The sequence below is a fragment of the Eurosta solidaginis genome, chromosome X (genome assembly GCF_040869045.1).
Source record: "Eurosta solidaginis isolate ZX-2024a chromosome X, ASM4086904v1, whole genome shotgun sequence".
NCBI classification, from domain to species: domain Eukaryota; kingdom Metazoa; phylum Arthropoda; class Insecta; order Diptera; family Tephritidae; genus Eurosta; species Eurosta solidaginis.
Genome location: NC_090324.1, coordinates 70,966,425 through 70,992,250, shown reverse-complemented (window position 1 = coordinate 70,992,250; position 25,826 = coordinate 70,966,425). Strand labels below are relative to the sequence as shown.

General features: G+C 40.5%; 2 pseudogenes; one reads left to right on the top strand and one right to left on the bottom strand.

Moving 5' to 3' along the window:
- Positions 1-7,419: 7,419 nt before the first annotated feature.
- On the bottom strand, positions 7,420-8,809 carry LOC137234674 (SCY1-like protein 2; annotated as a pseudogene).
- A 1,512-nt stretch (positions 8,810-10,321) lies between these two features.
- On the top strand, positions 10,322-25,196 carry LOC137235010 (mitochondrial uncoupling protein 4 pseudogene; annotated as a pseudogene).
- The last annotated feature ends 630 nt before the right edge of the window (positions 25,197-25,826 follow it).

The following is a 25,826-nucleotide window of genomic DNA, read 5'->3' as shown; positions in this document are numbered from 1 at the left end:
CAGGCCAAGCTAATAAAAGCGTGTTAAAAAGGGCTCAAGTATGCTCTTTCGTAGATGTGCCATGCATAAAATTCTATCATTAATAAAGGAATGCGTTTTTCGCATTATGTGCAAAGTTTCAAATCTATGGCCATTTGGGGTGGTCACAAGTTCAATTGACCTTATGTCCGTGAACCTTATGTGACCCCACCATCACATTATTGCATTGCCATCGAGCCTTGATACGTGTGAAAAGTTACAATCAGACTTATGGCCATTCAAAGTGGTAATAAGGCCAATTGACCTTATGGCCGTTGACCTTATGTCACCACACCATCACATTAATGCATTGTCATGGAGCCTTGACACGTGTGCAAAGCTTTTATCAAACTTATGGCCATTCAAAGTGGTAATAAGGCCAATTGACCTTATGGCCGTTGACCTTATGTGACCACACCATCACAATAATGCATTTTCATCGAGCCCTGATACGTGTGCAAAGTTTCAATCAAACTTATGGCCATTCAAAGTGGTAATAAAGCCCATTGACCTTATGGCCGTCGACCTTATGTCACCACACCATCACATCAATGCATTGTCATCGGTCCTTGATACGTATGCAAAGTTTCAAATTAATCAGACTTCTAGAAACCGGTGAAAATTAAGCTCAAATATTCCGTTAAATACAGATGTGCAAGGTTTCAAATTTATGACCATTTGGGGTGGTCACAAGTTCAATTGACCTTATGTCCGCTAACCTTATGTGACTCCACCATCACATCATTGCATTGTCATCGAGCCTTGATACGTGTGCAAAGTTTCAATCAAACTTATGGCCATTCAAAGTGGTAATAAGGCCAATTGACCTTATTGCCGCTGACCTTATGTCACCACACCATCACATTAATGCATTGTTTTCGAGCCTTGATACGCGTGCAAAGTTTTAATCACACTTATGGCCATTTAAAGTGGTAATAAGGCCAATTGACCTTATGGCCGTTGACCATAGGTCACCACACCATCACATTAACGCATTGTCATCGGTCCTTGATACGTATGCAAAGTTTCAAATTAATCAAACTTCTAGAAACCGGTGAAAATTAAGCTCAAATATTCCGTTAAATACAGGCCAAGCTAATAAAAGCATGTTAAAAATGGCTCCAGTATGCTCTTTCGTAGATGTGCCATGCATCCACTTCTATCATTAATAAAGGAATGCGTTTTTCGCATTATGTGCAAGGTTTCAAATTTATGACCATTTGGGGTGGTCACAAGTTCAATTGACCTTATGTCCGCTAACCTTATGTGACTCCACCATCACATCATTGCATTGTCATCGAGCCTTGATACGTGTGCAAAGTTTCAATCAAACTTATGGCCGTTCAAAGTGGTAATAAGGCCAATTGATCTTATGGCCGTTGACCTTATGTCACCACACCATCACAATAGTGCATTGTCATCGAGCCGTGATACGTGTGCAAAGTTTCAATCAAACTTATGGTCATTCAAAGTGGTAATAAGGCCAATTGACATTATGGCAGTTGACCTTATGTCACCACAACACCACATTAATGCATTGTCATCGGTCCTTGATACGTATGCAAAGTTTCAAATAAATCAGACTTCTAGAAACCGGTGAAAATTAAGCTCAAATATTCCGTTACATAGATACAGGCCAAGCTAATAAAAGCGTGTTAAAAAAAGGCTCCAGTATGCTCTTTCGTAGATGTGCCATGCATCCACTTCTATCATTAATAAAGGAATGCGTTTTTCGCACTATGTATAAAGTTTCAAATCTATGGCCATTTGGGGTGGTCACAAGTTCAATTGACTTTATGTCCGTTAACCTTATATGACCCCACCATCACATTATTGCCTCTCATCGAGCCTTGATACGTGTGCAAAGTTTCAATCAAACCTATGGCCATTCAAAGTGGTAATAAGGCCAATTGACTTTATGGCCGTTGACTTTATGTCACCACACCATCACATTAATGCATTGTCATCCAGCCTTGATACGCGTGCAAAGTTTCAAATTAATCAAGCTTCTAGAAACTGGTGAAAATTAAGCTCAAAAATTCCGTGACATAGATACAGGCCAAGCTAATAAAAGCGTGTTAAAAAAGGGCTCCGGTATGCTCTTTCGTAGATGTGCCATGCATCCACTTCTATCATTAATAAAGGAAAGCGTTTTTCGCATTATGAGCAAGGTTTCAAATCTATGGCGATTTATGGTGGTCATAAGTTCAATTGACCTTATGTCCGTTAATTTTATGTCACCCCACCATTACATTAATGCATTGTCATCGACCCTTGATACCTGTGCAAAGTCTCAATCAAACTTATGGCAATTCAATGTAGTAATAAAGCCAATTGACCTTATGGCCGTTGACCCTATGTCACCACACCATCACAATAATGCATTGTCATCGACCCTTGATACGTGTTCAAAGCTTCAATCAAACTTATGGCCATTCAAAGAGGTAATAAGGCCAATTGACCTTATGGCCGTTGACCTTATGCCACCCCACCATCACATTAATGTATTGTCATCGACCCTTGATACGTGCGCAAAGTTTCAATCAAATTTATGGCCATTCAAAGAGGTAATAAGGCCAATTGACCTTATGGCCGTTGACCTTATGTCACCTCACCATCACACTGATGCATTGTCATCGAGCCTTGATACGCGTGCAAAGCTTTAATCAAACTTATGGCCATTCAAAGTGGTAATAAAGCCAATTGACATTATGGCCGTTGACCTTATGTCACCACACCATCACATTAATGCATTGTCATCGGTCCTTGATACGTGTGCAAAAGCTCAAATTAATCGGACTTCTAAAAACTGGTGAAAATTAGGCTCAAAGATTCCGTTACATAGATACAGGCCAAGCTAATAAAAGCGTGTTAAAAAAGGGCTCCAGTATGCCCTTTCGTAGATGTGCCATGCATCCACTTCTATCATTAATAAAGGAATGGTTTTTTCGCATTATGTGCAAGGTTTCAAATCTATGGCACTTTGGGGTGGTCATAAGTTCAATATGTCCGTTTACCTTATGTCACCCCACCGTCACATTATTGCATTGTCATCGAGCCTTGATACGTGTGCAAAGTTTCAATCAAACTTGTGGCCATTAAAAGTGGTAATAAGGCCAATTGACCTTCTGGCCGTTGACCTTATGTCACCACACCATCACACTAATGCATTGTCATCGAGCCTTGATATGTGTGCAAAGCTTCAATCAAACTTATGCCCATTCAAAGTGGTAATAAGGCCAATTGACCTTCTGGCCGTAGACCTTATGTCACGACACCATCACATTAATGCATTTTCATCGTTCCTTGATACGTATGCAAAGTTTCAAATTAATCAGACTTCTAGGGGCTATAGGGCTCCAGTATGCTCTTTCGTAAGTAGATGTGCCATGCATCCACTTCTATCATTAATAAAGAAATTCGTTTTTCGCATTATGTGCAAGGTTTCAAATATATGGCCTTTTGGGGTGGTCATCGACCCTTGATACGTGTGCAAAGTTTCAAATTAATCAGACTTCTAGGGGCTATAGGGCTCCAGTATGCTCTTTCGTAAGTAGATGTGCCATGCATCCACTTCTATCATTAATAAAGAAATTCGTTTTTCGCATTATGTGCAAGGTTTAAATTTATGGCCATTTGGGGTGGTCACAAGTCCAATTGACCTTAAGTCCCTTAACCTTATGTGACCCCACCATCCCATTATTGCACTGTCATCGAGCCTTGATACGTGTGCAAAGTTTCAATAAGGCCAATTGATCTTATGGCCGTTGACCTTATATCACCACACCATCACATTAATGCATTGTCATCGAGCCTTGATACGCGTGCAAAGTTTTAATCAAACTTATGGCCATTCAAAGTGGTAATAAGGCAAATTGACCTTATGGCCGTTGACCTTATGTCACCACACCATCACAATAGTGCATTGTCATCGAGCCGCGATACGTGTGCAAAGTTTCAATCAAACTTATGGCCATTCAAACTGGTATAAGGCCATTTGACCTTATGGCCGTTGACCTTATGTCACCGCACTATCACATTAATGCATTGTCATCGGTCCTTGATACGTATGCAAAGTTTCAAAATAATCAGACTTCTAGAAACCGGTGAAAATTAAGCTCAAATATTCCGTTAAATAGATACAGGCCAAGCTAATAAAAGCGTCTTAAAAAACGCTCCAGTATGCTCTTTCGTAGATGTGCCATGCATCGACTTCTATCATTAATAAAGGAATGCCTTTTTCGCACTAAGTGCAGGGTTTCAAATCTATGGCCATTTGGGGTGGCCATAAGTTAAATTGACCTTATGTCCGTTAACCTTATGTCACCCCACCATCACATTAATGCATTGTCATCGGTCCTTGATACGTATGCAAAGTTTCAAATTAATCAGTGAAAACTTGAGTTGGCGATCTCTAAACTAGTTTCTCTCGATGGAAGTTAGGAAGAAAAGGCAGTGATTAATATTAAAATTTCAATAGACTTTATTTCACAAAATATGCAGTGGAAAATAACAGAAAGAGAGTTTAAAGGAGCAAGCATGCAATTGCTACAATGTTACCTTTAATATATTCAGGGACTCTACGTTCTGGCGGTGTGACGTTTGATTGTGGTTAAAAACTTGCGGCTTCAATACGTTCGAGCGTGCGTAAACTGTGGCTGCTTCAATCCAAGTGACCGAGTTCCATTGCACGCGTTCTTTTACCCCCCAAAGCTAACAGGCCTTTGGCGGGGTAACTTAAAGAAACGTCAATTTTTCTTTTAGTATAAGTGCTAACGGCCGTAATAAATAAGCGATTTTGTATTAAGTTGCATTAGGGTTGCCGGCCCTTAATTTTCCTTTGGGGTTAGCCTGCTGGCCTAAACAAGCCGGCCCCCTTGCGGTACGCAACCTCGCCTTGCCCTGCTGCTAGAATATACAATATCTAGAGGGAGAAAGATGAGAAATTTGTAGATGGACAGACTGTACGCATGAGTTCAAGGTATAAAATATTCTTTATTACAAAATTCATAATTTAAAGGCAAATTCAAAATTAATTTTTTTTGTTTGGATATTTATATCTGCGACCTTTTAGGCTCTGGATATTCCAGAGAGCACGAAGCCGAATATTGTGCTTTGCGCCAAGAGCGGGCGGAATTACGCTGGCAAAACTTGATTTAGCATAATGTCGGCATATACGTCTGCCCCGAGAACTAGGCGTACTGGCGACGCGACGTAGAATTTTGGATCGACGAGACAGATGTACACACACATAGCCGCGATGGCTGGATCCAGGCTGTGACTAGGCGCCGCTCGGTGGAAATGTGGTGTGACGACGGCATGGGTCGCAATGCTGTCGCCGTGCTTCCCCCGTAGACACACCACAGAGCCTGTCTGGCTACCCTCTCGAGTTTCGTCCAGCCACAGATCCCGGACCAAATCGGCGGGTATGACTCTGGATGGCGAACAGACGCCGATCAATGCTCGCACCAGGTGTAGTCGTCCTCCAGCTTCTATTTTGACGATAGCGATCGGCGAAATCGAGATCATGGGTCGCAATACCGGTCCAGCGACGGGGTACAGCCCTTAACGTCCACTGCGGAACGCTAGCGGCGTCCTTATCTGGCGAGTGGCAATGACTCCTCGAGATTCGGCGGCGGTCGACGTAGAGCGAGGCAGGCTAAACGTGATGGCTTCGTGACGGCGATTTGTGTTGTTGTCAGCCAGCTGGGGACGTTGTCGTTGTCGGCGGCGACGGTGAGGGGTTCTGGTTGACGCTTGGCGCTCATGTTGTAGCAGGGGTCGGAAGAGCCGTGGTTACGATCCCCCTGAGAGTCGGAAAGGCAGTGGTTCCGATCTCTCTTTGGCCATGCTGGATGGTTGGGAATAGATGTCCCTCTCCCTGGTTCCTCGGTCGATCTCCTCCGTCTCAATATCGGAGGCGTAGAATGACAACGCCCCTTCAAAGTCATCGCGTTCTTCCCCCTCTACCAGTACACCCCATGGCTTGTACGGCTTACGTGAGGCTTTTGTTTGCTCATCCACGTGAAGGGTGGTGTGGTGTTTCTCGCCACATCGCCGACATCTCCAGTTGCTTGTGCAACCAGCCGTGCGATGCGCCATGAAGAGGCAATTGCCACAATATTTGCCCAGAAGAGCTTCACGCATCCGTTCCTCAGGCGTCTTTGAACGGTAAACTGAGCATAGACGGATCGGATGCCTAGCCGAACACAAATGGCATGGCACCTTGAAGTAGCTGGCCTTCTTTTCATATGCCTTGCGCAATTGGTCGTAGCGGGTCATGATGCCTGCAATTAGACTCATTAAGTCATATTATACACGTGCCTGTATTGATTTTTTCCAAAAAAAAAAAATATCTGGTTGTGGCTGAGTGACGAGATTACCTCAAAATTTTGACTTATAAAATTTTTCAGAACCAGGTATACAAATTTAGAATTTAGGTATACAAATTTCAGAACCAGGTATACAAATTTAGAATTTAGGTATACAAAATTTAGAAAAAAGTTCAAGATTTAGGGTTATCTTTGTGTTCCCTAGTGTATTTTAAATTGCAGAAACTTGCTATAAATTGTGATGATGTTTACTATAAACCACCCTGGTCTCCGACCAACAAGGTGCAAAACTTTGCTGGATTAATGTGTGGACATTATTACACTAGTGGCTAGATCGGCTATACCCCTTCCCTTGTATGTGACAATACACTACTCTTTCTCCCAATACGTTCGTAAACGATTTGGTATACCTTTTTAATCGGTATCTCATTGAATAGCAACGTCTTATTTGCTATTAACGACCTACCATAATATTTGGTACATTTGGATTTTTGGCCTAAAATGGTGCAGGGTGAGTCAAGTGAATGGAGAAATGTTATTATGAAAAAATCCACGAAGTTGTACGGTAGCAGAGCTGTAAGTATTTTAAATTTATTTGTGGTGTCTTTTTACTATTATTTCTTTCTTATATTTTCAGGTAAAATGCAATCAAATGGTCGATTATGCCATTGTGCGTAAAATTATTGGCTTAAAATGCAATCAAATGGTCGATTATGCCATTGTGCGTAAAATTGTTGGCTTACGTTCGCACACTGAAGAATCTATGGAATGGTTTTACTACTTAATAAGCTGTATTTTCGTTCACGTATTAAGCGTGCAAGTTCAACAGCACTTTTCGATAAGAGTTCTTCATGTTTTTTAGTTGGTGGTATTGGCACGCTACGTGCTACACCCAAAATCCAACCATGCACAAATTCCGATATTATAGGTAGATAAGGCCGAATAGTAGTGAGTGTGGATTTAAACGTTTTAGCCATCGCAATTAATTAGACTTGGTATTGCAAGTAATCGGGGTTTTTGGATGACATCGCGAATTCGTAGGAAAGTAGGGGAGTGGAAAGACGAAACCTGCAACACAACCCATTACAGTACCTTATAACAAGGTGTGTTTGTATGGTTGTGTAAAAAATGTTTAAAATTGAAAGTGATGAGGCCGAAAGTGTTCCCAAAGGAGACCGTACAAGGCGTAAACGACCAAGGCGAAGACTCATGTGATGATACAGCAAGCGTTAGCATCGCCAACCCATCACAACGACCTGCGATCAATATCATTGAATTAAGGAGGCGTTCATTGGTGAGTTTATAAATTCTTTTACTGAATACGGTAGAATGGAATGTAAGTCGACACGATGCGGTAAAATTGGTATAATTTGTGGAAGTCCTTTATAGAATTTTGACCTTTGTAAATTATCCCATTGATACAATGAATCTAAATAGCTGAGAGTTTTAACCCCAACAACTTGGAAGTAAGCAATTTGTTTCAGTTCGTGCAATTGTGGGCGCATATGCGGACTCGGATGTAGTAAAGCTTTTAAACTTTCTATCAAGTCGCTTGATACACTATTAATTGACGGGAATTCACGTTGATTGAGATCTGCTGCATAACCTCGAAAAGAGCTATAGTCATTGCCAAACATTTTTAATGGTTTTCCCGAATAGATTGTGAAAATTAATACACCCAATGAGAAAAGATCACGTTCAGAGTTATTTATCGTGTTTAAAGCTATTTCAGGAGCACAATACTCCAAAGAAGGCTGTGCTAGATCATGCATTGAAGTTGAGTATTCCCGACAGGCCCAAAATGTTTTACCGTCTACTGCCGGTTGATTGGAAATACAAAATCAAGGCCAAATAGCTTCCAACTACGATTTTTATTTATCACAATAGTTTCCGCACATATATTACGATGTACAATTTTTGCATCATTGTGCAAGAAATTCAAACCATCAAATAATTGCAGTAGACCATGTCGTATTTCTACATCATAAAGTTTCTTATCCGAACGCACCGCTTCACCAATAACATTTGCCAAAGAAGCAAAAACTGGTTCCGTTGCAAAAGCCAGTGAATCGCGCGACTCCTCCAGCGGATGTTGTACAGTCAAAACCTGAGGATGTTGGTTTTTTGTTAATTGCTGTACGCCACGTCTCAGTATTTCTAATATTGTGTCGCGATCATCTTTTGTCCAACGCTCCAGCATTTTTTTCTCAAATGCGAAAACTGATACCTCTTGCTTGGTACTCTTTTTATGACCATTATACACTTTCCAATAAGTCCTACGCCCGCAGTGCAAACCTAATCCAGTACTTCATATTCTCGGGTGACATTATTCCCAGGTAGTGCACCTGAAAGCTGGGAAACTGTTGCGTGTACTGTAGAATAAAATTTATTTATCACATCCATGGCCATTGTACAACTTGTGGAATATTAAATTTACAGCCCAACAGAAATTACAGCTATTTGCACTTTAAATAAATTATGGGCCTTTTTTTACGTAAAATAACGAGCTAAATTAATTTTTTACCAATACAAAAACAAAGTACACAGAAAAGAAACAATTTTTAAATAGGTTAATTGATAATTATGGTGACCAATTTGCCTTTAGCAAAGTGTTTAAGCATGTTTTTTTAAAATATTTTAATGAAAATTTACTTAATTTAAAAAATCATTTGTTGATATGAATAAAAACCTGATCGGCGTCAAAATTAATCTGTTTCGAAAAGCTCATATACATAGTGTCAAGTAAACATAAAATGCATGCCATTAATTTATTGCACTTATTACTTAAAATCAATTTTTGAAATATGAATACATATTTTTCTATATGCTTAACAAGAGTTGCCTAAAACTTTTTTGTCATTTTGTTATTAATTAATTTTTTCCCAATACAAAAACAAAGTACACAGAAAAGAAACAATTTTTAAGTAGGTTAATTGATAATTATGGTGACCAATTTGCCTTTAGCAAAGTGTTTAAGCATGTTTTTTTTTAAATATTTTAATGAAAATTTACTTAATTTAAAAAATCATTTGTTGATATGAATAAAAACCTGATCGGCGTCAAAATTAATATGTTTCGAAAAGCTCATATACATAGTGTCAAGTAAACATAAAATGCATGCCATTAATTTATTGCACTTATTACTTAAAATCAATTTTTGAAATATGAATAAATATTTTTCTATATGCTTAACAAGAGTTGCCTAAAACTTTTTTGTCATTTTGTTATTTTTACTACTGCCGATATGTTTGCAGTCTTTTCCCTTGTCTTTAATATATAAACTGGCCCCAAATACATGCATTTGTGTATAATATGTTTCGAATTAAATAAAAAAAAAATAATTAATTCTTCTCCTCACATCTTCAATTGAGAAAACTTCATATATCTTGCTGTAATGAGGCATTCTGTTGTGGCAGAAGTGGTATTAAACTTTTCATATTGTTCATACTGCCTTTGCTATTTGCACTATTGCCATTTTTGCTGATGCCGCTTCCACCCGCGCCACTGTAGCCAGGCGGACAAATATATTTTTTGCAGAGCGTTGAACGCTAGTATCTTACTGCCACCACAGAAAGGGTCCAAACTATCTAATGATGAAAAATAATTATTATTGTTAGTGCTACCATTACTCTTATTGAGTAGTGGTGCGGAGAGTTGGTGATTCATAACCGATGGATTGGCGCTATGCCAACTATTGTTCCAACTATCATTCAAGCGGTCCTGGGTGGGACTTGTCAAGTTGCTGCTGTTATTAATAACGCTGCCACCACGTGAGGTATATGGATTAACAAGTGGTGAAGTTGCAGCGGTATTAGGCGCAGAGATAGCGTGAGGCGATGTAGATGGGATAAATTGGAATTCATTAACGAAGAAAGTATATCCGGTTTGGGCGATGCAGTATGCGACATTTTTCACACTTCGTTGTTTGCTTTAGATTTCTGTTGTTGATTCGCTTGTGTGGTTGCGCTTAAATGTTAGGCCTGTGTCCGCGTGACAGCCTTGCGGTTGGGGATTTGCTTTGTGATGCTATGTCGGCAAGTACCAGTTGTACGCTGTATGGTTCAATTTTGAAAAATATTGATCGTCCACCAATTGTAAATACAATAATTATCACCCTTGCCGATTTTGTAAGAAGCATATGCACATTGTTGAACGGATTATTGACAAAGTGTTGACCAAACTTGCATCGCCATATGTAGTGAACCGTATTGAGACTTGCTAAATGCTTTGAAAGGTTAGTGTTGCAGAATCAATTAAAGCGGCATGGTTCGCTATTATGGATGAAAGTACCGGGCTGGCTAGACGTGCCTGTGACTTTTTTGAGGAGTTTTTTTTGCTAAATCGACGCTTTTTAAAAAGTGTCTTATTGAATGTCCCTTTCGTCTTTAATGAATATGAGAATTTCGATGGTTTGGATGGTTTTTCAAATAAAGGTATTAAATCACCATTGAAAGGTGAAGGGGCGCGTAAAAGCCGACAGTTGTTTTTCTCTTTTTTTTTAACATTTGAACATGTATTCAAGGCAAACTTGATGCTATCGAAAAGTGCTTTTACTCCGTCTGTTTTCGATGAGGTTGTCAGTTCACTGGTTGAAATTCCACTAAATTTATAAGTTGGGTGGCTCACGACGTAGACTCATTGGTTTGGTCTTTCGTGAAGTGGAAGACAATAGAAAGGATTTTTAGTTGGATGCCGCAGATTCTTCTGTCTCATCGCGATTGTCTGGTTAGATGATGAGCTTTACCAAGGGTCGGGTTATCTGGATGTAATTTGACCACCCGTCCGAGTCTCCATTCGTTTGGAGACAAATTGTCCTCCTTGACTACGACCAGGTCCCCGATTTTTAGATTCGTTTTAGGAAATCTCCATTTATTTCTTTTCTGCAGTTCAGAGAGGTATTCCACCTCTTGCAGAAGGAGTGATGTAGGGATTTTAACTTTTGCCATCGATTTATGATTGAGACAGAGTTTTCGCTGGCGTTAGGTTCTGGGGGAGATAAGAGATGTCCTCCTACCAAAAAGTGACATGGGTTAGTGGCTCCAGGTCTGATGCATTGTTTGACGCAGGGCTCAAAGGTCGGGAGTTGAGGCAGGCTTCGATCCTGCATAGTAAAGTCGCAAATTAATCAAAGGTGAATTTGCAACTTGACGCGATTTTGGTGAAGTGGCTTTTAAAACTTTTCACTCCCGCCTCCCACAGTCCCCCAATGTGAGGAGCTGAAGCGGGAATGAAGTGCCACGATAAGGATTGATGGGAGTACTTGGATAAGGTGTTATCGCGGGCATTTTGTAGGAATTCCCTCATTTCCGCTTTAAGTGCTCTAGAAGCCCCAACAAAATTCGTGCCATTGTCGGAAAACATCATACTAGGACAGCCTCTTCGCGATACGAACCTAGCCAATGCTGCTAAAAATGATTGAGTGCTGAGGTCGGAGGTGGGTTCCAGGTGAATCGCTTTCGTTGCAAAGTAAACGAACAAGCATACGTACCCTTCGACACTCTACAACCTCGTCCCCGAAAGTTCTTTATATCGAAAGGTCCCGCAAAATCGGCTTCTGTATTTGTGAATGCCCGTGAGTACGTAGTTCTCTCCTTGGGTAAAATTCCCATTAGCTGGGTTTGAACACGTTTTCGGTAAATCGTGCATTCCTTGCAATTGTGGATCGTCGGTTTTATCATATTCTTGACTCGTGGTATCCAATACTGCGTACGGATGAGGCGTAGCATAAGTTGGTTTCCCCATAGAGTGAGATCCTATGGGTAAATTTTACGATAAGACGCGACAACTGGCAATTATACGGCAAAATAACTGGGTGTCGCTCGTTGTACGCGATATCTTCGGAAGCTCCAAGGCGTCCGACTGCCCTCATGACCCCCTTTTCTCCTAAGAATGGGTTCAGTGGTAGTACCTCGCTCTTTGCTCCTATAAGTTCTTTAGATTTCAAAGCTGAATACTCCTCCCCATAATGCCCCCTTTTCATCTAAGTATGGGTTCAGTAGTAGTACCTCGCTCTTTGCTCCTATAAGTTCTTTAGATTTCAAAGCTGAATACTCCTCCCCATAATGCCTCTTTTGATAGATAACAGTCAGACGTTGGGTCGTTGCTTTTATTTCCACGAAATTGAGCAAGACGTCGACTGAAATGAGGCTCTTGTTTTTGGGTTAGTTCGTTGAAAGAATCTCCAGACGTAGGATAGTACTTTCAAAGCTCTCGAGAGGTCAGAAAATCTTGTGAGGATATCAGAGTCTGTATCTACTATTGATGAGTGTACCTGGACTCGCTTTTCTTCTGACGTGGTGGTATATTCTGTTTCTTGTGTAGGCCAATTTGAGCTATCTTCATGAAGACAAGAAAGGCCCTCCCACCACAGGGCTTTTTTGATAAGATCTTCAGCGGGCATACCTCTACTTGCGAGATCTGCCGGGTTTGATGTCGAGTCGACATGAAGCCAGTTTTCTTTCCCTACTTTGTCAATTATTTTTGTCACCCTATGGGCAACGAAAGTGGACCCCGAGCATGGGGGTTTGCGAATCCATGCAAGGACGATTGTCGAATCCGTCCATAGATAGGTTGTAGGGTTGTTAAAATTAAGATTTTTTGCGACTGACTGTACTATTTCTGCTAGCAGAACCGCACCACATAGTTCAAGGCGGGGTAGAGATATAGTATTCACCGGGGCTACATGGGTTTTTGCGAACAGCAGATTTACGAACACATGATTATCAACTTGTACCCTCAGGTATATTGCGGCTGCGTATGCTTTCTCGGAAGCATCGCAAAAGCCATGTAGTTCGCTGCTCGCTACCGGGGAAAACTGTACCAAGCGTGGTATACGAATGCTTTCAATATGTTTGTAGCTTTCTGAAAAATCATGCCATCTATCTAATATCGCCAGAGATACGGCTTCGTCCCAGCCCGTGCCTTCCAGCCAAATACCTTGCATTATGATTTTCGAGGTAATAATGAATGGTCCTAGCCAACCTAGCGGATCAAATAATTTTGCTATAGCAGACAATATTGTTCTCGTTGTGAACACGACTTGGTTGTCTATGGGTTTCGTAGAAAAATAGAAATAATCAGAGGGGCATTCCACCTGATCCCTAACGCTTTAACCATGCTAGCATCTTCAAAATTTAAAAAGTTTTCGGTAATTTTTATAGCCTTATGCGTTTACGTTATGTTAATAATAATGAGCTTAAAGGCCGTGGTTAAATAAAACACAATGTTTAAAATTTCATTGGTTTTTTTTAATTTGTAAATATTTCGGCTTCAGTCTGAAGCCATCTTCAGGACTGTAAGTAAACACAAATGTATAAAAAGGAGGCATTCATTTCAGATACATGGTCATTAAAATGAAATTTTAAACATTGTGTTTTATTTAACCACGGCCTTTAAGCTCATTATTATTAACATAACGTAAAAAGTTTTCATTTAATAAATGCGATCTTGGAATACCTTCCAGTAGTTGGTCGCAATTGGAAGTCCACTTCCTGAGGGAGAAGCCGGCTGATTGTAATGCCGCCTGGATTTCGTCCCTTGCCTTCGTGGTGGTGGCAATGGTGTGTCCGCCCGCTAAAACGTCGCCGACATACATAAACTGTCGTGGGATGTCCGATGCGATGGGATAGGTTTCCTCTACGTCCTCTGCTAATTGGAGAAGTGTCCTTATGGCCAGATAGGGCGCGCAGTTCACTCCGAAGGTCACGGTCTTCAATTCGTATAGGCTGATGGGTTCGCTGGTGGATGACCTGAAGACGATGCGTCGATACCTGGTGTCCCTGGGCTCTAGCAGTATCTGCCGGTACATCTTTGCGATGTCACTGTTGAATACGTATCGGAACAATCTCCAACGGAGTATGAGAATCGGTAGATCACTCTGAAGGACTGGGCCTGAATGAAGGACATAATTTAAACTGATTCCATTAGCAGTGGGACAGAAGGCATTAAAAACAACTCTCACTTTAGTGGTGGTGCTTTCTTCCTTAATTACTGCGTGATGGGGTAAAAAATAGGTATCGCATGTATCTGCCGGAACATGCTCTTCTACCCGTTCCATATGAGCTAACGTTTCGTGCTCTGATACGACTCGATTATATTCGGGATTTTTCGCTAACCGGGTTTCATTTCTGAAAAATTGTGAGCAGGCGCTCTTAAGCAACGGTCCTAATGAGATACCCTTTTTAAAATCCTGTTTAAAAGGCAAAGACACGATATATTTGCCATCCTCATTTCTTTTGGTGGTTTTTTGATACAACTCCTCGCAGTAATTTTCCTCTTTGGTATAAATATGGTTATTGGGAATGTCTTCCAGCTCCCAAAATGACGCTATTTGTTTGTCCAGCGATACCTCATTAAAAATTGGCACACACCTGCCGGCTGGGCTGGCCGTTTCCGTTTGGCCAGTTAATATCCAGCCAAATACTGTTTCCTGCGCAAGGAGGGTGCCTAGAACATGTTTTCGTATACCGCCTAGCATTATCTGTGCGTAAATATCCCCACCCAGAATAAGATCTACTTGTTCATTTACAAAGAACCTCCGATCTGCTAGCACCAAGACCGGGAAAACTTGGTGTGTCATGGGGTCAATTTGACATGTTGGCAGATTGCCAGTGAGCTGGGCTAAAACAAATGCTGTGGCGTGTATGCGTACATTCGGGTTTATTGATGACCGCAACTGAATGAAGCATGCCTCTTTCACTTGGGCTGACACGGTGTTGTTTATCCCTGACACTTGTGCATTTAGCTTCCGACTGGGTAGATTTATTCTTCTTTTAATGAACGAGCACTCTGATCCGGAGTCTATTAGGGCGCGTGCCGAAAAGTGTTCGTTGTTATAAAAGATATTGACTTGCGCAGTACCTAATAGAACCCCCTTGCTTGTATTCGCGAAACAGGAATTGAAGATGGTTGGGTGATTATTTGCCGTGGCAAACTGACGTTGGGCCTGAGCCTGTGCCGAAGTAGATGGTCTTTGATCTAACTGTGTTTGTTGGGTTGTGGTTGGTCTTGCACTCGTGCCCGCATTTTGTAGAATATGCAGGAGTGTATGATGCCTTAGATGGGAAATGCTACAATTAAAGGAGCACGTACATTTGGATACTGTGAGTTTTGCCGATAGGCAATTCAGACACCCCTACTGTCTTTTATAAACGCCACTCTGTCTACGACAGATAGCCGTTGGAAGCTTTGGCCTTGTGACAGCTTGTGGTTGTTTTTCTTACAGCATCTGCAAGTCTTTCTAGGTACACTTGCTTGGTAGGCGCCTACTTTCTTTTGAGACGAATCATTATTATGTTTGGGTGGTGGTTGTTTGGCAGCTTTGGTATTTTTGCTACCTGTTAATTCCGAGACTGTTTCCAAGGTCTGGAACCTTTTCGATAAAAATGTATCCATATCTTTCCATTTCGATATTTCAGTTTTATTCTCTATGGTCTGTTCCCATAAAGCTAGCGTGCTTTCGGGTAGTTTGGTGAAGCATAGATATGTGAATATCGCATCCCAATTGCCTATCTCAATTTGATGAGCTTTTAGAGCTGAGATGCAGTTATTTATTTCTCGCTGAAGTGTTTTAATCGCGGTGCTACACTCACTTTCTACGCTTTCAAGATTGAATAATATTTTTAATTGGGTATTGACGAGAATTCGTTTATTCTCATATCTTTCCCCTAAATCCTTCCACGCTGTATCAAGCCCATCGTTTGTAAGTGGGCATTTTTTAACTATATCCCCTGCCTCTCCCTGCGTTTTTTGGTTGGGGTGAAATAACTTCTCAACTGGGGTGAGGCGCTTATTCCGTATGTATATTGCCGTGAACATGTCACTGAACGTTGGCCAGGAGAGGTAGTCACCTTTGAATACATCCGTATCGCACGAAGGTAGTCGCATGCTGTGTTCTGGATCAGGTGTCCCTTCTCCCTCCTTATCGCGTTTAGTTAGCTTTGCTATTAATTCAGCCATGTTTGAACTGCCGCGTACATATGCGGAATAGGTCGCCTGGTATTTCGGTTTGGCCTGCGCTAACACCTTTTTCTCTGCCGTTTCAGAGTACAAGAGATCCTCATAAGCTAGCTTTGCCTTTCTCCAATTATTCTTTAATTCCTCTTGGTGAAGGACTAGAGTATATTTTGTGTGTTCAGCTTGAGGTCTGTCGTTAAACTCAGCCTCAAACTGTGCCACCTCATCAGCTGCTTTAATGAATCTCTCCATATCGTTTGATATTTAACAGAGAATAACTATTATGCAGGGCCAAATTAGAAAATTCGAGTTTGATGATCAGAAGCAAAGGGAAGTGTTTCAATAACCTAACACCACCACTCAAAAAAATTTTAAAACAAAAGAAAAATTTTGGAATCACCTCTTTATGATTTTTTAAAATTTATTATAACCAAATATATGTGTATGTTATGCAAGAAAGTTTTATTTTCAGCTCTTCGCCACTGAATACCAGATTTTATGAAAAATAATTATAAACGTGTGTGTGATATAAGTATAATAAATATGTGATATAAAGATACAGTGAACAAAAAATCGAATATAAATGTGAGGATTAAACGACTCGAATCCAATTTATATTGCGTTTAAAAGAAAAAGAAGATATTGTACTTAAATTGACAAAACAGTGAGCCTGTATGTGTGACCGGTGCGTAATATGAGAGGTGAGGTTATGTCTCTTCTAATAAAATGTATGTTGTTGGTGCTAAGTGTCCAAGGAAAATTTGTTTGCCACAAAATGAATGCTTGTAGCTGGAGCCAATAAGTGGTCTTTTGCAATAAAATGTGTGTGAGTGCACGTTTAAATTTTTAAACGAGCAGAAAGCATTGTGCTAGAGATTTTTTCTCAATATACAGATAACGTCCAAAGTGGTGTTATAGAAATTTGGACAAGCACCTTTTTGTCACGAATAAGCTCAAAATTTGTTTAATGATTTATAAACGCATTGTTACAAGAACCGAAAGTGCAGTGCAGTGGAACGTTTTAAGGAAAGTTACCAAGATTTTATGCCACTGACTGCTAGCCTTAGGCTGTGTCCAATACCTCTTAGTGGGGGAGAGTATTGGATAAGCAAAAGGCTTTGTAATAGCACCGTTTATTTAGTAATTTTTAATCACCGCAAGTGTTTTATATTAAAAAAAATTTATCCACGTTTTTCTTTGTGTCACTTTTAATTTGAACACATACCTTTTAACCAACGCTTTTATTAGTGTATTGACGCTGAACAAATTCCATTGTTTTGTCCGGAATGGCTTTGTAGTCAACACTTAATGTGATTATTTGATAAATTTTATTGCTTTGTTAGTGGACTGTATCTCGATATAGTTCTGACTCCTTTACTGGCGCTGATGGACCATGAAAACTTGAGTTGGCGATCTCCAAACTAGTTTCTCTCGATGGAAGTTAGGAAGAAAAAGCAGTGATTAATATTAAAATTTCAATAGACTTTATTTCACATAATATGCAGTGGAAAATAACAGAAAGAGAGTTTAAAGGAGCAAGCATGCAATTGCTACAATGTTACCTTTAATATATTCAGGGACTCGAGGTTCTGGCGGTGTGACGTTTGATTGTGGTTAAAAACTTGCGGCTTCAATACGTTCGAGCGTGTGTAAACTGTGGCTGCTTCAATCCAAGTGACCGAGTTCCATTCCACGCGTTCCGTTTACCCCCCAAAGCTAACAGGCCTTTGGCGGGGTAACTTAACGAAACGTCAATTTTTCTTTTAGCATAAGTGCTAACGGCCGTAATAAATAAGCGGTTTTGTATTAAATTGCTTAAGGGTGACCGGCCCTTAACTTTCCTTTGGGGTTAGCCTGCTGGCCTAAACAATCAGACTTCTAGAAACCGGTGAAAATTAAGCTCAAAGATTCCGTTACATACAGGCCAAGCTAATAAAAGCGTGTTAATAAATGAATGCGTTTTTCGCACTATGTGCAAGTTTTCAAATCTATGGCCATTTGGGGCGGTCAAAAGTCCAATTGACCTTATGTCCGTTAACCTTATGTGACCCCACCATCACATTATTGCACTGTCATCGAGCCTTGATACGTGTGCAAAGTTTCAATCAAACTTGTGGCCATTCAAAGTGTTAATAAGGCCAATTGACCTTATGGTCTTATGTCACCACGCCATCACATTAAAGCATTGCCATCGGTCCTTGATACGTATGCAAAGTTTCAAATTAATCAGACTTCTAGAAACCGGTGAGTATTAAGCTCAAAGATTCCGTTACATACAGGCCAAGCTAATGATGTGTTAATAAATTAATGATTTTTTCGCACTATGTGCAAAGTTTCAAATCTATGGCCATTTGGGATGGTCACAAGTTCAATTGACCTTATGTCCGTTAACCTTATGTGACCCCACCATCACATTAATACATTGTCATCGGGCCTTGATACGTGTGCAAAGTTTCAATCAAACTTATTGCCATTCAAAGTGGTAATAAGGCCAATTGACCTTATGGCCGTTGACCTTATGTCACCACACCATCACATTAATGCATTGTCATCGGGTCTTGATACGTATGCAAAGTTTCAATCAAACTTATGGCCACTCAAAGTGGTAATAAGGCCAATTGACCTAATGGCCGTTGACCTTATGTCACCACACCATCATAATAATGCATTGCCATCGAACCTTGATACGTGTGCAAAGTTTCAATCAAACTTAAGGCCATTCAAAGTGGTAATAAGGCCAATTGACCTTATGGCCGTTGACCTTATGTCACCAAACCATCACATTAATGCATTTTCATCAGTCTTTGATAGGTATGCAAAGTTTCAAATAAGGCTTCTAGAAACTGGTGAAAATTAAGCTCAAAGATTCCGTTACATAGATACAGGCCAAGCTAATAAAAGCGTGTTAAAAAGGCTCCAGTATGCTCTTTCGTAGATGTGCCATGCATCCACTTCTATCATTAATAAAGGAATGCGTTTTTCGCATTATGTGCAGGGTTTCAAATCTATGGCCATTTGGGGAGGTCATAAGTTCAATTGACCGTATGTCCGTTAACCTTATGTCACCCCACCTTCACATTATTGCATTGTCATCGAGCCTTGATAAGTGTGCAAAGTTGCAATCAAACTTATGGCCATTCAAAGTGGTAATAAGGCCAATTGACCTTATGGCCGTTGACCTTATGTCACCTCACCATCACACTAATGCATTGTTATCGACCCTTGATAGGTGTGCAAAGTTTCAATCAAATTTATGGCCATTCAAATTGGTAATAAGGCCAGTTTAACTTATGGCCGTTGACCTTATGTCACCACACCATCACATTAATGCATTGTCATCGGTCCTTGATACGTATGCAAAGTTTCAAATTAATCAGACTTCTAGAAACCGGTTAAAATTAAGCTCAAAGATTCCGTTACATACAGGCCAAGCTAATAAAAGCGTGTTAATAAATGAATGTGTTTTTCGCACTATGTGCAATGTTTCAAATCTATGGCCATTTGGGGTGGCCATAGTTCAATCGAACTTATGTCCTTTAACCTTATGAGACCCCACCATCACATTATTGCACTCTCATCTAGCCTTGATACGTGTGCAAAGTTTCAATCAAACTTATGGCCATCCAAAGTGGTAATAAGGCCAATTGACCTTATGGTCGTTAACCTTATGTAACCACACCATCACATTAATGCATTGTCATCTGTCCTTGATACGTATGCAAAGCTTCAAATTAATCAGACTTCTAGAAACCGGTTAAAATTATGCTGAAAGATTCCGTTACATACAGGCCAAGCTAATAAAAGCGTGTTAATAAATGAATGTGTTTTTCGCACTATGTGCAATGTTTCAAATCTATGGCCATTTGGGGTGGCCATAGTTCAATCGAACTTATGTCCGTTAACCTTATGAGACCCCACCATCACATTATTGCACTCTCATCTAGCCTTGATACCTGTGCAAATTTTCAATCAAACTTATGGCCATCCAAAGTGGTAATAAGGCCAATTGACCTTATGGTCGTTAACCTTATGTAACCACACCATCACATTAATGCATTGTCATCTGTCCTTGATACGTATGCAAAGTTTCAAATTAATCAGACTTCTAGAAACCGGTGAAAATTAAGCTCAAAAATTCCGTTACATACAGGCCAAGCTAATAAAAGCGTGTTAATAAATCAATGAGTTTTTCGCACTATGTTCAAGGTTTCAAATCTATGGTCATTTGGGGTGCTCACAAGTTCAATTGACCTTATGTCCGTTAACCTTATGTGACCCCACCATCACATTATTGCACTGTCATCGAGCCTTGATACGTGTGCAAAGTTTCAATCGAACTTAGGGTCATTCGAAGTGGTAATAAGGCCAATTGACTTTATGGCCGTTGACCTTAAGCCACCACACCATCACATTAATGCATTGTCATCGGGCCTTGATACGTGTGCAAAGTTTCAATCAAACTTATGGCCATTCAAAGTGGTAATAAGGCCAATTGACCTTATGGCCGTTGACCTTATGTCACCACACCAACACATTAATGCATTGTCATTGGTCCTTGATACGTATGCAAAGTTTCAAATTAATCAGACTTCTAGAAACCGGTGAAAATTAAGCTCAAAGATTCCGTTACATACAGGCCAAGCTAATAAAAGCGTGTTAATAAATGAATGCGTTTTTCGCACTATGTGCAAGGTTTCAAATCTATGGCCATTTGAGGTGGTCACAAGTTCAATTGACCTTATGTTCGTTAACCTTATGTGACCCCAATATCACATTATTGCACTGTCATCGAGCCTTGATACGTGTGCAAAGTTTCAATCAAACTTATGGCCATTCAAAGTGGTAATAAGACCAATTGACTTTATGGCCGTTGACCTTATGTCACCACACCATCACATTAATGCTTTCTAATCGAGCCTTGATACGTGTGCAAAGTTTCAATCAAACTTATGGCCATTCAAAGTGGTAATAAGGTGAATTGGCTTTACGGCCGTTGAACTTATGTCACCACACCATCACATTATTGCATTGTCATCGGTCCTTGATACGTATGCAAAGTTTCAAATTAATCAGGCTTCTAGAAACTGGTGAAAATTAATCTCAAAGATTCCGTGACATAGATACAGGCCAAGCTAATAAAAGCGTGTTAAAAATGGCTCGAGTATGCTCTTTCGTAGATGTGCCATGCATCCACTTCTATCATTAATAAAGGAATGCGTTTTTCGCATTATGTTCAAGGTTAAAAAATCTATGGCCATTTGGGGTGGTCATAATTCAATTGACCTTATGTCCGTTAATCTTATGTCACCCCGCCATCACATTATTGCATTGTCATCGAGCCTTGATACGTGTGCAAAGTTTCAATCAAACTTATGGCCATTCAAAGTGGTAATAAGGCCAATTAACTTTATGGCCGTTGACCTTATGTCACCACACCATCATATTAATGCATTGGCATCGACCGTTGATAAGTGTGCAAAGTCTCAATCAAACGTATGGCCATTCAAAGTGGTAATAAAGCTAATTGACCTTATGGCCGTTGACCTTATGTCACCACACCATCACATTAATGCATTTTCATCAGTCTTTGATATAAAAATATAGAAGCAACATCGGTAGATTCCTGCGGCCATCTTCCCTGATCAAATTAATACTAACTAATATATAAATGAACAAAATTCATGAATGTCCCAATAAGGGCAGCAGCATGGCGGTCTTTTGCTCGACACAGTAATTAGTATTTCGGTTCCATCCGTAAATCGTGGAGCTGTAGTAAAGAAAAAAAAAAAAACGTTAGGAAATAGTACGTGGTTGAGTTCAATTTTTTGCACCTCTTCTCACACGAATGGCACGTGAAGCTAGTTGGAATGTAGAGGAAGATTTGGGAGCAGCATGCCGTGAAGCGGCGGAAAGGCCGTGATTCCACCCGGCTTCGTCCAACTCTCCTTCTTCTAGCTCGCGTGGCCCGCTGTCAGTTCCTATTTCTGATGCTTGAAGGGACAGAATTTATTCGTCTTCGCTATCCATCTGAACGCTCCATGTCCTGGTATCAACTTCCTGGGTCTCCGGATTGTCGAAGTTCTGGCGCAACGTGGTGTTATGGTCCCCTTGGCACTGGTGACAACGTCCTTTGCTCGTGCAGTCGGCGGTGCGGTGTGCTACTGATAGGCAGTTGCCGCAGTACCGTCCTAATGCGGCTTCCCTTTGCCTTTCCTCGGGCGATTTGGCTCGGTAGACCGGGCATAACCGGATCGGGTGGCGCTTGTCGCACAGGTGGCATGGTTTCGGGTACCGCTGGGCCATGCGTTCCGCCCTCCTGCGTAGAGTCGTATACCGGGTCATACTGGACTTGAAAAGGGGTAATTGTCATTGGTCAGGGTTTAGAATTTGAGGGGATTTCATCATGCTTGAGGGGAGTTGGGTGTCGAGAAGATATTCGTATAAGGTTGGCAACAAGCTACAATTACTTAGGCAGTTAGCTGCACAAGAGCTTTGATTTTGGGGTTTTTTTTTTTTAACACAAATTCGATATACAACGTGGTTTTTATTCAAATTATCTTTATGTCCACGCGATTTGTTTAAAATGGCAATTACTTTTCTATGACGGTGCGCTTCGTGTGCGATCTGATAGATTTGGCTTTAAGTGTAGCCACGCGGTAAGCTTTTGGCCGGTTGTCAGTATTTTGCCGACAGATGGCGCATGGGGATGACTTTTGTGGAACGTATTTGGTTGTGTGGCTAATTAATCATTTTAAAGCAGCAATCGAGGATGCCGAACGTGCCTTATTTTGAAATAACTATTGATTGATATTCCCTTATTTTTCATTTGTTTTCTATAGATTGTGAAGCCAACACCACGAGTTGCACGGATGAAGGGAGCTACGGAGCCTGCACGAGGGGCAGGGACAGCTGACGGTGGGAGTCGGCGCACGTGCCTAGGCAAGGTTCTGGTGCCGGCTTTCTCGGAGTGGGGGATTTTTCTTCGGGATCCGACTCCACTAGATCCAGTGGCGTTGTCCCGTGGCCTTTGAGTTCTTTCAGGCGATAACTGATTGCACCCAGGTGGTGCAAGAGATATTGGGGGCATTCGGGACGCGATTGGTCTAGATTTTTTTGGTGACATGGTGATGGAAGAGCGGATCCTGAAGAACTATTTCTTCGAATACTATACTCGTCCGGAGATCCGGCACTGGTTGCCTTTGGTTATAAAGCCGAGCCCTATTTGTGGAAAATGACGGCTACTTGGCCTGCCGCCGTCTTTGAGGGGGCAACAGTTGAGGCGTTCCGCCCATATACGCCGCTACTTCTAACTATTAATTTCCGCCCCTAAGTTTACACTTGTATAGTGCAATCAACAAAAAGAAATATTGTAAAGTGTGAGAAATAAATTGTACATTAACCCCACTATAAGAAATCAGGTGTATTTGATCTGGGTGGTAATAAGATATTTTGGAGAAGATCATTTCTTTCAGATTATAAATTCCCCTTTTTCGCCATAAAAAGGGTTGAGTCATCTTTTGAGAACATTTTAATAACCTTTGTTCAAATCCGTAAAACACGGCCCAGAAAAGAAGAAGGAAAGGGGGAAAAAATGTGATTGAGTTTTTCCCGATTTTGCGCCGCCTTAGCATCTGGCAACACCATTCGGAAAGTACATGTGGATTTTTTTGTAAGTGTGAATTGTGTTATTGTAAAAGTGGATTGTGTTACCCTTCAATGAATTTCCTGTCATTGATGAAAAAAAACGAGGTACGCATCAATTGTATTTTTTACACATATTACTAATTTTCATTTTCTCTCTTTTCCTTTCAGGTTGCATATTTGGAAAAAAGGTAAAAACAGCATTCCTTCATCATTTACTTCAAATGGCAAGGTGCAATCAGCAATCCAATTTTATTATCAACTGGGTGCAATTGTGCTAAGCAGCAGCATTATTAAATATTTTTATACATTTTTGCCATGAGCATGAGGGACAACGTTCAGTAATTTTTTTGTTTAATTTTATTTACTCATTCTATAATTTTTCGCTTTCTTTTTCTAGAGATATCAAAATCATTTACCTTTAATCAATAAAAACGTCACTATGCAATGCCAAACTCTGAGTAAATCCGGTGCAGTGTCCTCCATCTCCACCATCAACGGCCACATCTTCCACACGCAATCAAATGCGTCCAGTGAAATATTATTATGCAGATTCATTTGCTTGCACTTATGTGGTATCCGTTGTAGCTGCTTCAATCGCGGAACTAGCCACCTATCCACTAGATCTGACTAAAACACGGTTAGAAATTCAGGGGGAAGTAGCAGTTGATACAAATACAAGCATTAAGCCTAAGTATAGTGGTATGATAGCGACAGCGTATGGAATTGTCAGGGAGGAGGGCACTATGAAGCTGTGGCAAGGTGTCTCACCAGCACTTTACCGTCATGTAGTCTATAGTGGCATACGTATATGTCGCTATGATTTCCTACGTCGTAAATTGGCGAGCGATGAGAATGGCCATATTACATTACCATTGTGGAGGTCTGCTCTCTGTGGTGTGTCTGGTACAAATTCAAATGGAGGGCAAACGCCGGCTAATGGGTGAACCTGCACGTGTTCATGGTGCTGCACATGCCTTTAAAGAAATTATACGTCGTGGTGGTATAGCTGCTTTATGGAAAGGTGGCGTACCGAATGTACAACGGGCAGCACTTGTTAATCTTGGTGATCTCACACCATATGATACTATAAAGCATATGATAATGGTCAAACTGAGTATGCCTGATTGTCATACGGTACATGTACTTTCATATATTTGTGCTGGATTTGTGGCTGCGATTATGGGAACACCAGCTGATGTGGTAAAAACAAGAATTATGAATCAACCGACTGACGATAAGGGCAGGTGAGTGTTTACATGACGCTGCTTATATTTAAGATATGTAAAAATCTTTGCTCAGAATGTAAGCGTAAGTGTAAGTGTAGTGTCATGTGGGAGCAATGTACATGGTCATGATCATTTAGTGGACCTGGTTGACTCGAGTCAAATGTTGTTGAGTGGCATAGGGATATGATAAGTTGTATGCCGGGTAGTAAAGTAGCACGAATTTGATTACCAGTCACAACATGTGGTATTGGGGCTTGTAATTGGATAGCCTCTCGTGCCAGTTGACTGAACAGCTCTTTACAAAATAATACATTTTGTGCGAATTCCAAAGTTTTTTCCAAACACCAGCCTACAATAAAATTAAAAATTATGTCGAGTAGCTACATGTTAAAAAATGCAAACTAAGAATGTAAAATCCTTATTTTTGAAAGGCTCTACACTCTGAACGGCATTAGATAAACGAAAATAATTTTACTGAGAAAAGAAAAACCTTTTCATTTTTCTAAAGCATTTTTTTTTTTTTTTTTTAATAATTCTTGCTGGGGCCTCAGCTATAATGTCGCATACTGCCACGGCGGCCAATTTCGTTTTATAAAATATTAAGTTCAATTTTAGTAATATTTTTTCAGTATGATAAAGGGAAAGCGCTATT